General features: G+C 40.7%; 1 long non-coding RNA gene across 1 annotated transcript; it reads left to right on the top strand.

The window, feature by feature from the left end:
• Positions 1-1968: 1968 nt before the first annotated feature.
• LOC143159121 (uncharacterized) lies at positions 1969-8219 on the top strand. Its single transcript, XR_012995117.1, has 4 exons — positions 1969-1998; positions 3309-3382; positions 4662-4776; positions 8041-8219. It is a non-coding gene; the product is annotated as an uncharacterized LOC143159121 (long non-coding RNA).
• The last annotated feature ends 4042 nt before the right edge of the window (positions 8220-12261 follow it).

The raw sequence follows: 12261 nt of genomic DNA, 5'->3' as shown, positions 1-12261 counted from the left end.
AGTTCTTCTAGAAGTCTGGGATGGAGATTGCCTAGCACTTCCATTTAAAAGCATTAAGATCTTTAGGTTTTGCTTCTACCTGGGAGGCGGTAATCTCTGTATATTTTCCCACTCTCCTGAACCACTCTGGCCTTTGTCCCGCTTACCACCATTTTCAGTATAGATGGTTATGTGGGATTTCAAGGTTTTGTCTTCATTTTGAAACCTGTTTATCTTTATTTTCATTGCTTATCTTTGATCTCTACCTAGCTTTATTCCCCCACCCCGGTTTCAATTCTACTTTCCTCGAGTTGGTCTATTAAAAGTGCAAAGAACTTATTTCTGTCTTCTTCTTAGTGCGCTTTGCAAGATCTAATCCATCTTTACTATTGGGAAGTCTTTTATTATCACGCTTCCTTATCACTTTAAAAAGTAACCTAAACTGATCACTTTATCATCAGTATGTCTTTCTGCCTTCTGAATACCTGATATTTATTATTTTCAACATGGTTATTTATTCTGTTTGGTCTGGACGCTTTCCTACATTTTTATTCTCATTGAGGATACAAGCTTGAGATAGGAATTTTTATTCAAGGAAATTCCAAGCTTTCCACTTCTGACGGTAGGAATTCTTTACCTTAAATTATAAACGTTAGGTGCATTGATTTCCTCCTTGATTGCAGAACTGTATGTAATGTATCCTTCATCTTATCTATTCGGAGTCCTTAATTTCACGTTTAAGGCCTAAATTGTAGACAGGTCTTTGAAGTCAGACAGCTGGACAGAAAATTACTAATGCAGTTTTAGAAGCATAGACGTGTACCCCTCAGTGTTTGATATAGGATGCTGCTGGCCTAAAGGACGTATCTTTTTAATATATTACAAGGAGCCTTAAAAACACGTACTTGTTTACTGAAAACCATATTGCAATAAGGAGACCTGCAGGTATGTTTTGAATCTGGACTTTGGCATTTCCCTAATAGCAGGAATTTTAATAAAACACTAAAGCATTGATTAAGAGGTACTGTTCCTATTAAGAGGTACTGTTCTTAATTCCTTTTCTTTTTCCCTGGGAGGAATTAGTCACACTAGTATTTTTCTGAATTAGAAGGTAAAAACACTGATAAAATCAGTGGATAAAATCAGTTTGGAATCACAGATAAGTCCTTATTAAAATATATTATACTGTGCCTATAAGGCTTATTTGTAATAAGAATGTAGCTTTTTCTGCCTTAACTGCTTAGATGACAAACTCTTGGGAACTATTTTTACACTATGGAGTTCCTAACACAGCTTCAGGCTCAGTGGTCGTGAGGTACTTCTGCTATGTAGATGCAATTAATGATGATAATCTTGTCATACACAAACCTTTCCCATCCAGCAATGATAATTTGGATGAAGATTCCAGAAACATTAATTTCATTTGGCATCTTTTCTGGACAGAAGTGAACAGGAACCCAGTCCCACTCAGGGTACTGTCAGGAGCAGTCCTACAGAAATACAAGACCTTTTGGGCTATCTTATTTAAGGAAGCAGAACTTGGTTCTTGGATGATGATCCACTGAAGACCATGGCAAAACGCTTGTGTTTATTCTCTGCAGAAGTGTTCCTTTCCTTGTTCTAGTTAATACTTTCCTAGTAAGTGCTGTAGAAATAATAAGATAATTTATACTTCTCCACTTTAGCATTCTCAACTCCAAAATGGTTTCCCTAGTGTGCTAATCCTAACATTTCTGTAGTGAGCGTTACTGCTGCCATTGCTTTTTTTAATATGGGGGAGCCTATAAGACAAACCCTTGGAAGCGATGTGAAAAGAGTGCAAGTGTCTTGCTCCGTATTCCCTGAAATGATGCTGAACGGTCTTTGTCAGTACCAAAACTTAAAACACATCTTTTATTTTTTCAGCTCCCCTGGAAAGGGCTTTTTATCCCTTCTTTTGAGTACAAAGCTATGTCTAAAGTGAGATGGATCAAAAATCAAACTATGAAGACCTCACTAATTCAAGATAGTGCTTGTCAGGTATAACGTAGATTTTTTTTTCCTTGTTCCTGGCAATGTTTTTGTGGCAGATTGTGAAAACTCATATTTGTGCTAATAGGCGGCTTTTCCAGGTGGGTTCACCCAACTTCTAAGGTATCTAAAATACTTGATTTTCTTATGAGTAGATCTAAGTGAGTAGGTTTAAATGAGTACTCCTCCCAACTTCCTCTAACCCCTACTGCTTTTATTTTGAATTGTAAAATACCACAAGTGAAAAGTCAGTTAGGTATGCTTGCGTACTGCCTACGTTTATATGCATGAGAAATGCATATGATGTAGTTTCTTCCTGGGTCTGCAAAAGGGCAGCCTTAGAGCCTCTACTGTTGATAAGAGCTTTCACGTGATGCCACACAGTTAAAGCTACTATTTTTTCCCTTGTATTAAGCGTAGGCAGCTGCAAAGGTGGCAAAAATCTGAGCCTTCTTACCCTGCTCCATGGGAAATTATCCATTCTAGAGGAGTTTGATGTTTGAGACAACTACTAACTCACCATTGATTTAAAAAATGGATAGAGCCACCAGGAAGGCAACAAATGGTGTGCCTGAAGGACTCCTAGCATCCTTCCTTTTCTCTATAGCTGTATGGACTTTGGTCTCTCACCTAAGTGCTATTTTAAGACAATGCTTTTTCCCAATCTCATCTCTTAATTGGCCCATAGCTAGTAAGTAATAGTTTGCCATTTAAGGGTTTGGAGATGAGAGAAGGGTTATTGTAATTGCATAACGTTGAACTGGGTATAACATGCTATTCTTCCCCTGTATGTGGCAAGAAGTGTGACTAGATTGAAAACATAAGCTGGAAGTAATGTTGGGTATTTCTCACCCTGGGTTGGAGACTGAATGTTAAATATCAGTTAAAGCCCTTAAATGGTGATTTATAGTGTTGCAAAACGCTGATGCAATGCTGAGGTGTTACTCTAGTGACTCTTTGATTCTGATAATCCTGTGACAGCATGGATGGAAATAATAGTAGGCCGCTTTTTATTTAGGTGAAATTCATTGTGCTTCTGTAGCAGATGGAAAAAAAACCTTGCTGTCCAGTGAGTCATACTTTTGTAGTGTCACTCAATCCGTATAATGTGGCCAGTTCTACAGACAGATGCTTTAATGAGGCTGTATTTGAATTTTTAACTGGAAGTTATTTATGAAGAAAGTCTTTTACTGACTTGACTGGTAGAAAATCATGTCTGTAGAAAGTATAAATTATGGTTCCATGAGACATTGGATTTTATTGTTGTTATTCTGATGAAAATCTTTATTGATCTTCTGCTATTTCTATTTTAATTGAAGACAAACTATGCACTTTCTGCTCAGAAGAATCCAAGGAAAAAAAGGGGTTACTTGAAAATCCAAATGCAAGAAAGGTAAGTTTTTGCCATTAGACTAATTGTAATCGAATTGTGGTTGGTAAATATGCTTTGTGTTCCTCTAAGAAACAGCAAGCAGGGACGTGCACTGACATGCTGCTTGTGCTACATTTGAAGAGCATAGTTCTGTTCACTTCAAACTGCTATTTCTGACTTTTACTAGTACAAATTGAAATTCATAAAAGCTCCATAAGACCAAGGTAAATTTGAGGCTGCTTGTTAGTCATGAGGAACGAGACTTCATAAAAAATTCAACTTAATTCTGTTGGTGCCTCTTTTATTTTGTTTTGCTTCTACGGGTCATCTTCATCTGTTACAAAAATCCTAGTGTTTCCCTCATCTTCTCTTCAAAAATAAGGGTTATTTTTCCTTTTTTGCTTTTATACTTGTCATCTGATGTGGAAGATGCTGATTTCTCTGGAAATGAGAACAGTTGATAGAGGGACTAGCAGGCAGAGAAGGGAAGACAGAGGCCTTTACTTTGAACTCTATTTTCTGTGTGTACTAGTTTCAGGAGACCTTTGGCCATATTCTCTAATGCTTTTTGTGATATATAGGCATTTGCACTTATGTGGCTGTAAGTAATGTCCAGTCATAAGGGAGGCATTTTGAACGTTTGTGTTGCCTAGAGGGGGGAATTCACTCCTTGCCTTGTGAACTTTTTTCCCCATTAGACTATAGCGAGTTTTTTCTTTTTCAAGAATTCAGAAGGGATACTCGTAGTGCAATGGTGCAGGGATCGTATCGAGGGTGTGCTGAAATGAGTAAAGCTGTACGCACCTACTTCTGGGTGAACAGGTGTTAGTGGAAGGTTAGGAAGGCTGGAGAGGTGTTTTCAAAAGCATATAGGTGATTGCAGACTGCAAGCCTTCTAAATGCTTTAAAAACTCTGCCCCTGACTTTTGTTCCCGATTAAGCTATGGATTTGGTGTATAGATTGTAACTCTATACACCACCGAAGCCATGCAGCTTCCAAGTCTGTTTCCCTCTATATAAAAGGAAAAAAGATTGTTGGTTTTTTTCCTCTGTTACCCTGTGAATGCTGCTTTAGAGAAACGGGTTTACTACCTAGATTAATATCTGTAACATTCGGTGTTTAGAAGTTTTACTTTTGATAGTTCTAGAGAGAGTAAACTGGAAAACAAATCAGGTTAGTTGCCCACTTCAAAGATCCCCCTCAGAAGGACCTACAGCTGAAGCACTTCAAAGTTCAGACTGTCCAAACTGCAAAGAGGACAGAAGGCTCCAGAACAAGTATGAGAAATTCGTTTTGCAGTCTAAAAGAGACAGAGGCCTTGCAGAAAAGGATTGTGGAACTGGAAGCTGAACTGAAAAGATGCAAATATGAGACACCTCCAGACCAAGAGAATGAAGAGGTCTGCTTTCCTAAGGTAAGTCTTCTGCCTTTCAGCTGTAGAGGATTGTACCTTTTCCTTTCAATTTCTTGTGCTTGTTGTCAGTGTATGTTAGAGTGTGTTTCATGACAGAGGGAATTCTATGCTGAAATGGCTATATTCAGTTCTATATGGAGCCATTCCCCCTGTATGGAGTCACGTCTAGCTCCTGTCTGACAGCCACATCTTTTCTAATTATTTTTGAGACAAGGTGAAGGGGTAAGAACCTATGGTATTGATAATATGGATTATGTCTGCTGGGTATTTTGGTTTGCTTTTTAATGAATATTCTCAAAGAATTAAACACAGCTGTTTGTCAACGTTTTCACTTCTTGATGACCTCAGTGGTAACAAAAGACTCAAAGTTCATTATTTGTTTGGTCTGCTGACAAAACTGATTACTTGGAGTAATACCACTAGGTTTGTGTCATGTTGTAAATCCCATCTTAATAAAACACTTTGCACTTCACCTATTCCATGAAAAGTTAGATGTTTCTTCGTGGAATGATTGTGTGCTTTTACACTGTTAAGAAAATATTTTTATCCATAGCACCGAGTCTTTCTGCCCAGTTGGTGCCTGCTTTGTTTGAACTTCTTAAAAAGAGAAAAATAAGTAGATAAGGTAAACCTTAAGCGTTTTTTCCTGCACTACTGCCTTCTTTCCACATTGCTGTCCTTGAGCCCACTGCCAGAAGTGGGACCTCCTGCTCGCTCTTTGCTGTCACTGCTATCAGCAGATTGCCACCTGCTGGATGTCCTCCACAGCGTCCTTGGTCTGTATGTGGAGGCTTTACCTGCATCTCCATTAGCAGGTGTGGCAAACTGGAGAGGGGAATTCTCAGTGTGACAACCTGAAGTTTACTCTGCGTGTGTTTCAAGGGTTTTACTTTGGACTAGCTCTTCTGTAGTCCTTGGGACCAGCCACCCAGTGGTGGCTGGGATGCATCTTTTGGTTAATTTGATCTGAAAGGGATCCAATTTGCATTTTTTGAGACTACATGGTGATATGAACCACAGTGCAAGATGCATGGACAATTGGAAGATTTGCATCAAGTGCACTCTGCATCCAAACTGGGATGGTGATGTAGAAGTACCCTTTCATTTGTTTCACCTCTTTTATATGTGTCAAACTTGAAGGTCAGTTTAGTTCTGCTGAAGCATGCCTGCCGACCATCGTTCAGTGATGGCCTGCAAGTATGGAACCAGCTCTGGCAGGAGAGCCTGTGCTGTCAGCACGTTCCAAGCCTGTCTCGTGAAGACTGCTCTGAGCTCTGAAGGCAGCCAGTCTTCCAGCCCAGTGAGACTGCGCTAACACTGCCAGGGAGATCTGATGCAGACAATCCTGCCTGTGAATGTGTGTTCTTGCCTCACTGCCTGTCCTGGGCAGAAGCTGGATTTCTGGGAGACAATGAAAATTGCCCTGTCTCTCTCTTAGAATGTCCTAGTTAGTGCTTCTGCATGTGTGAGGCCTTCCTGCCCAGTAATCTCACTGAGTATTAGGAGTGTGGATGAATATTATTTGCACTTTATGGATGGAGAAGCCAGAAAGCTGCTGTGCTGCCACCTACCAGTGGGTAAGAAAGAGAAGACTGAATCCTGTTTTCCTGCTCAGTAGATTCTGTGAGTGAGTAATCTCTATATTCGCTGCTTTAAGCTTTGCATACCAGCCACCTGCTCGTTATCCAGGGAATTCATAACTCTTTGACATGTCTATTCTTTTCCCCATAGCTGTTAGATGCGCTCTTGAGAAGGAAAGAACAAAAGAAGAGAACATTTAAAATCCTAAAACACTCTTAATGTCTGGCAATTAGACAATATTAATTATACATGTATCTGTGTATTTAGAAACGCAATAAAACTCTTATTTCTCAATGATCCAGAAGAACAGCTTGTTCCGTAAAAGGCGTTTTCTAACTATAGACAGGTATCAATTCCTTTATTGACCGAATTGATTCCTTCCTCTGCTAATGCGTCTACTATCCTGCACCTCCTGATAAGGTGACTCTGACTTACAACTTTACATCTTTGATAGAGGGGTTGAAGAAAACTGTTTTGTTCACAGTGCTGTCAGTGGATGGTCACTGCACACTGGGGCTTTGAAACAACCAGTTGTTTTCATCATCCTAAAAGTTCCCTGATATCTGTTCACGTAAATAGCATACCACTCCATATTCTATTTTTTCCACGGGCCAAATACATTATGAGAATGAAGGCAGTCTGCCTTGGATATTCACCAATGTTATTTTTGTCTCCGACCGCAAATTTAATTTGTTCAAAAGCTGATGAGCTTTATGTCTTTGTGGTGACCCACACACTAGAATGAACTGCAGGCTGTCCTTGTGTAGGAAGCATTATGCCAGAACTGATAATGCCTTTAAGCAGCTGGGAGGAATTCAAGTGCAGGTGAACTCTAGTCTTTATGTTGCTGTTGCTCCCTAAGGGAGTGGTTTGAGCAAGTGTAAAGTCAGTCTTGGATTTTTAAACATAGGCTTACAGCTTTTTATCTTAAAGGAATTCAGAGGTTTGAAGATACTTTGAAATCATCACAGCAGGAAGATCCAGCAGCGTAGTCTTAAGATGATCCAGGAAGTGAGTATACCTCTTGGCTTGGAGTATTCCCCTACAGTGCTGGGGAGTAGGGAAGTTGGGAAGGAATCCTAATGGAGAGACAGCAAGAGTGCTAGTGAAGAGCTGCAGTCTCCAGTGGCCTGCAGCTGAGAGATGTAGAGGACCCTGGGCGAGACTTTCCTGCATATCTGGAGAAAGATAGGTCTCTCTTGTATTCCGCACAGCTGGAAAAGAGGGGAAACACTCAGCCTTATGGCACGATGCATGCTGTGTCTGCCAACAGCTTCCTTCTTTAGAATGTAATTAGCATTGGACTTAGATCCAGGAATGGGGAAACGTATACGTGATTTCATTAATATTAATGGCCTTGCTAAAGAAGAGTTCTACATGTTGACAAGATAATGCACAGCTTTAACATTGCCAATTTCTAGAGCTGGCCAGGATTCTGATGTCTTCCTTGTGGAAAATGCCCAGCCCTAACATTTATTTTCATTGTTTAAAATGACTGCTGAGGAAGATGTGGGTGAAATCCTGGTCCCCGTTTCAGTCAGAGCACCTACTTCTCTTGCTATGACCTGGTCTACCACCTCGCTTTTTCAAATAAGTGCTCAGACTCTTGAGGCTGAGCAGAGAACGTTTAAACTGTTGTTCAAAATGAGCATGGAGCATGTTGTGTCTTTTCCCCCTACCCAGGACAGCTTGTTAATTAAAATGGAGGACTCAAGGGCCTGTCTGGAAGGAACTCAGGATGGAGAGGCGGAGCAAACCCAGAGGATGAAGCACAGCAAGCTGTTTTTTGAAATGGAAGAGTTAAAGTCCAAGCTCAAAAGGACAAAGAAAGAGAAAAAGGAAAAATCTTGATTCTGGAAAATGAGAAGGTGCTTATCAGAGGAAATGTGGATGTGATGTATGTATGCATGCCAGTGTACAGCAGTTTTCTTTCCAGTTCCTATGCTTACTCTGAAGTGTTTTAACTTTTGAAATATATATAAGAAAGGTGGCTTGTGGCTTGTTTCCTGTATTGGGAGAGATGAAAAAAGAAGAGGGGGCAGGTTTTGCACTATTGAAGTTGCGTGGGGCCACAGGGTTTCCCTTAATGTGCATTGGTAATGAATAGAGAGAGAAACAGCTTTTTAGCTTTGTACAGTGAAAAAATAATTAATGTGGTCTTTTGGCATTCCCATTACGAAAGAAGCATACACCCTCAATTGCTACAGCGTAAAGAGAAACGCTGTGGTGGTGTTGGTAGTGAAGATGCATTCTTCCTGGCAAAACACTGCGGGAAGCAGTTAAGACATCTTAACGCTTCCATGTTCTCCAGGGCTTTGGGTTTGCAGGTCACAACGCTGCTCTGTGACTAAGGGGAGTGGGATAAATTTTTTTCCTCTAGCAAGTCAAATCCTGAGAACTGAATTCTTGCAGTTCCTGTAAAGTCAAAGGTAGGGGTCTTGCTGGGAATAGGAGTGCTTGGAAATATGCTGCTGAGTGCTTTTCTGCCACATATCCCTCTTTTATCAAGCTAGGATCCAGGCCTGATTAACAGTTGGTCGCTGAACCTGCCCCATTGCAAAATGGATGACTTCGTCTAGAGACTTGAGATGTTCCAACAAGTCACCTTCGCTTTCATAGTCTGCAGAGTTCTCCAGTGCTACAGGTATTGTCAGAGTTGTGCTCTTGGAAAACATACCCCCTGAAACAGCTGTGTTAACCTCTAGCAAGTCCCTTGAAATCTGCAGTGCTGTCCCAGACATACAGTGCAAAGCACAAGTTGCTGTAGTACATTTGTGCCAGGGTTTCCTGATTTGAAGTGCAGTGAGATATGGCCTAAAATGAACCATTGTTACAACAATGACAAAAGACGCTGGGGTAAAAATCATGTTATTTCCTTTGGAAAGAAAAGAGTTCTATTTTTAATTATTTTTTCCTTAATCTTTCTATTTCATTCTACCAGTGTTTATAGTACAGAGTACAATACTTCTTGTGATGATTGTTCTTTGTGTGACTGGGACATAAGTAGACCTTCTGCAGCAAAGTGTCTGGGATACAGAGTCCAAAGAGCTCGTGCGGCAGGAAGTTCTAAAAAAATTCCACACAATCCCCTCCCACCCACCCCCAAAAATAACCCAAAACCCAAACAAACAAACGAAAAACCTAAAAGACTGTCATAGTTCTCATGTGGAAAATTATTACATCCTTTGGAATGTAGCTTTTGTATTGATTCTGTTTGGTGTGTTTTTTTTTTTTAAAGGGATGCTTTCTTTTTGGAAAATCAGAATTGAGGGTATTGATTTTGATTGCTAAAAGAAAGCCTGCCATTGGCAATGCTTTTGCGTTTTGGTGTTGAACAGTTGGCAGGGTTTCTGTTTCAGTCAGTTCTCCTGCTCTCCTGTACAGCCAGTGAACCCAAACAGACCCCTGTGACTGCAGAGCATCCTAGTCTTCAGGGAGACTTTCACGCACGCATTAGGCTGGTATTATTGCTGAAAGAGGTTGGCTTTTTCCCTCTTTGCTTTTATTCTCATTTCTCCCTTGCGATGGCACAAGCAGCATGGCTGGCAAGGGAACAGATCAGGAAACTAAACTGAGTGAAAATTTGTAGAAATTTGAAAGAATTAAACTGAATTGAGGAGTGGGGGAAAATAAAAAAAAAATCTCATTCTCTTTCTCCTCTCCCCCACCTTTCTGCAGAGTGAGAGTGCATTTGTGTGTGTGTGGGTTGTCTCCTCTCTAAATTTCAGAGGGTTTTAACCAGTGCTAGAGGGGAGGCTGGACTGCTTTCTTGCACCTCAAATCACTTTGTCCTGCCACAAAGCCTTGGGTAATGTGAGGAGACTGCAGTCCTACTGGAGATGAGGTGATGTACTGAAGATGTTGCAGAAACACAAATATTGTCTGTTCAGCCTCTTTTGCGGGTACTAAGGCTGCATCCAGATGAGGAATTCCAGGGGCACGCTAGTATAGCACAGTGTACCTTATGTGGCTACTGGCAAAATTGCATTTCATGCTAGTCTAATAAAAACCCCAAAAGTTATAACCAAGTCTGTCTTCCAGCAACACAGTGTAGCTGGTGAAAAAGTATTTTCTGCGTGCACAGTTGTGTGAGCAACAGATCCTATTTTGGCCCATGCCTCCCAGCTGAGCTATGTATAAGGGAGAAGTCTGTAATGAACACCAAAGGTGGGATTTTCAAAATGATTGTAAAAAAAATCTGTGCTAGGCTTATATCAGAAGCCTGGGAAAAACAACTGTCAGATCCCTCAGTATATTTGAGAAGTGATTTTTGTACAGTAAACAAAAAATAAGAAACACACTTGGCACGTCCTTGTGTGTCATGGCTGAGACGAATTAACAGCTTGTCTTGTTGTTTACTTCCCCTGCCTTTACTAGCAGTCATCTGATCTTCCCTCCCCTTGTGCTTGCACTGATGCTCATCGAAATGGCTGGAAAGGGCTTTTGTTGTGGCGTGGAGTGTTTTGCTGAGATTTCTACTGTTTTAGCGAGTTGAATAGGCTTACTGGGTGCTCAGAAGGACGTTTTGATCTGGACTTTACAAGCCTTGGACCCTGTTCAATAGTAAGTGGCCAGGAGAGAGGACAGGGACTGCTCCCTTTCGCCTGAAGCAAACTTTTAATTCATTTCAAACTGTTCTGTGAACCCATAGGTTGGTTAAGAAACTAAATTTCACAAGTACTTTATCAGGTATGTCATGCTGCCTCAGCCCTTTGTTCTCATTTATGGCAAGTGAATGGTGTCCACAGACATGTATGCACAAGTAGCAAATAATTTATCATGATCATTTCCATTATTTTACGGGATGCCTGCCTGAAGGGAATAGCAGAGCTGAAGGACTGTGTTGAATGGGCAATGTATGAAAGGGATGCTCGTGGTGGTGAGTTAGGTTGGAATACAACTCACAGCAGAAAAGGGAAGCATATTTACAGCATCTCGATGCTGTTTAGATAATGTGTTTTACTGAAGTCTTGATAAAACTATTAGTAAAAAAAATACAAATTAATAATTTTACCACAGCATGGGAACTACTTGGTTTCCTGCAAGGTAATTTATGAATGTAGATGAAAAATTATGCTGTGCAGTTTCTTTGGATTGTTTTGCAGTCCCTTTTGAGAAACCATTAGGAATCTTACCTACAGATTGATTGCCATGAAGACAGGCTTTGCTCTTTTTTTCCTAATACTTGACCCTTCCAGAATTTCTTCTGCCTGAGGAATTCAAAGCTTTTTGCAGGTATTGTAGGAGTTTTCTGTGTCAAGACACAGGCCTTGTGAGAATGCTGTGGAAAGTGCTCTGTAGGCTGCGTGCTGGAAGGCCCTCTGTGTACCTGGATGTTCCCCACTTGGGTTTCCTGCCCCTTCAGCTGCCAGCCATAGCAGGGGATGGAAATTCCTTTGGGATGTGGCAACTCTGTCCTGGAGAGAGAAGTTATGCAGGGATTCATTTCACAGAAACATCTTCCAGGCTAGATTTTCTTTTCATTTACTGTTAAATAGAGTGCATTTCGCAGGTGAAGAGTGCTGACCTCAGCTGTGTGGCCTAAAACGGAGTTTGGACTGCATTTTAGAGTTGCTGGCTCTGCATTAGGGTGAGGAGGGCAGATGGTAGACTTTGGTATTGTACAGTCTGTGAGGTGTCTAAAAGAGAACTAGCTGTTGAATAAAACTGAGCAACTTTTTCCTAGTTACTCTTTATACGAAGTTGAATATTACCCAGTAGGTTTACTGCCTCACCAATGCTAAATGTGTCAATGACTCTGGGTGTTCTCCAGCTAATCCTATTTGGAAATAATGATGTCTCCAGCCAGTGCAAAGTGGCATAATTGTGCAATATTCCTGTGCTTTCTAAGTAACTTCAGAAACATAATAGGCTTGGTGGATAGTGTTTTCTTTAATGTGTTAA

The sequence above is a fragment of the Aptenodytes patagonicus genome, chromosome 3 (genome assembly GCF_965638725.1).
Source record: "Aptenodytes patagonicus chromosome 3, bAptPat1.pri.cur, whole genome shotgun sequence".
In the NCBI taxonomy this organism is placed as follows: Eukaryota; Metazoa; Chordata; class Aves; order Sphenisciformes; family Spheniscidae; genus Aptenodytes; species Aptenodytes patagonicus.
The sequence above is the reverse complement of the archived record's forward strand: the minus strand, read 5'-3'. Positions and strand labels throughout refer to the sequence as shown.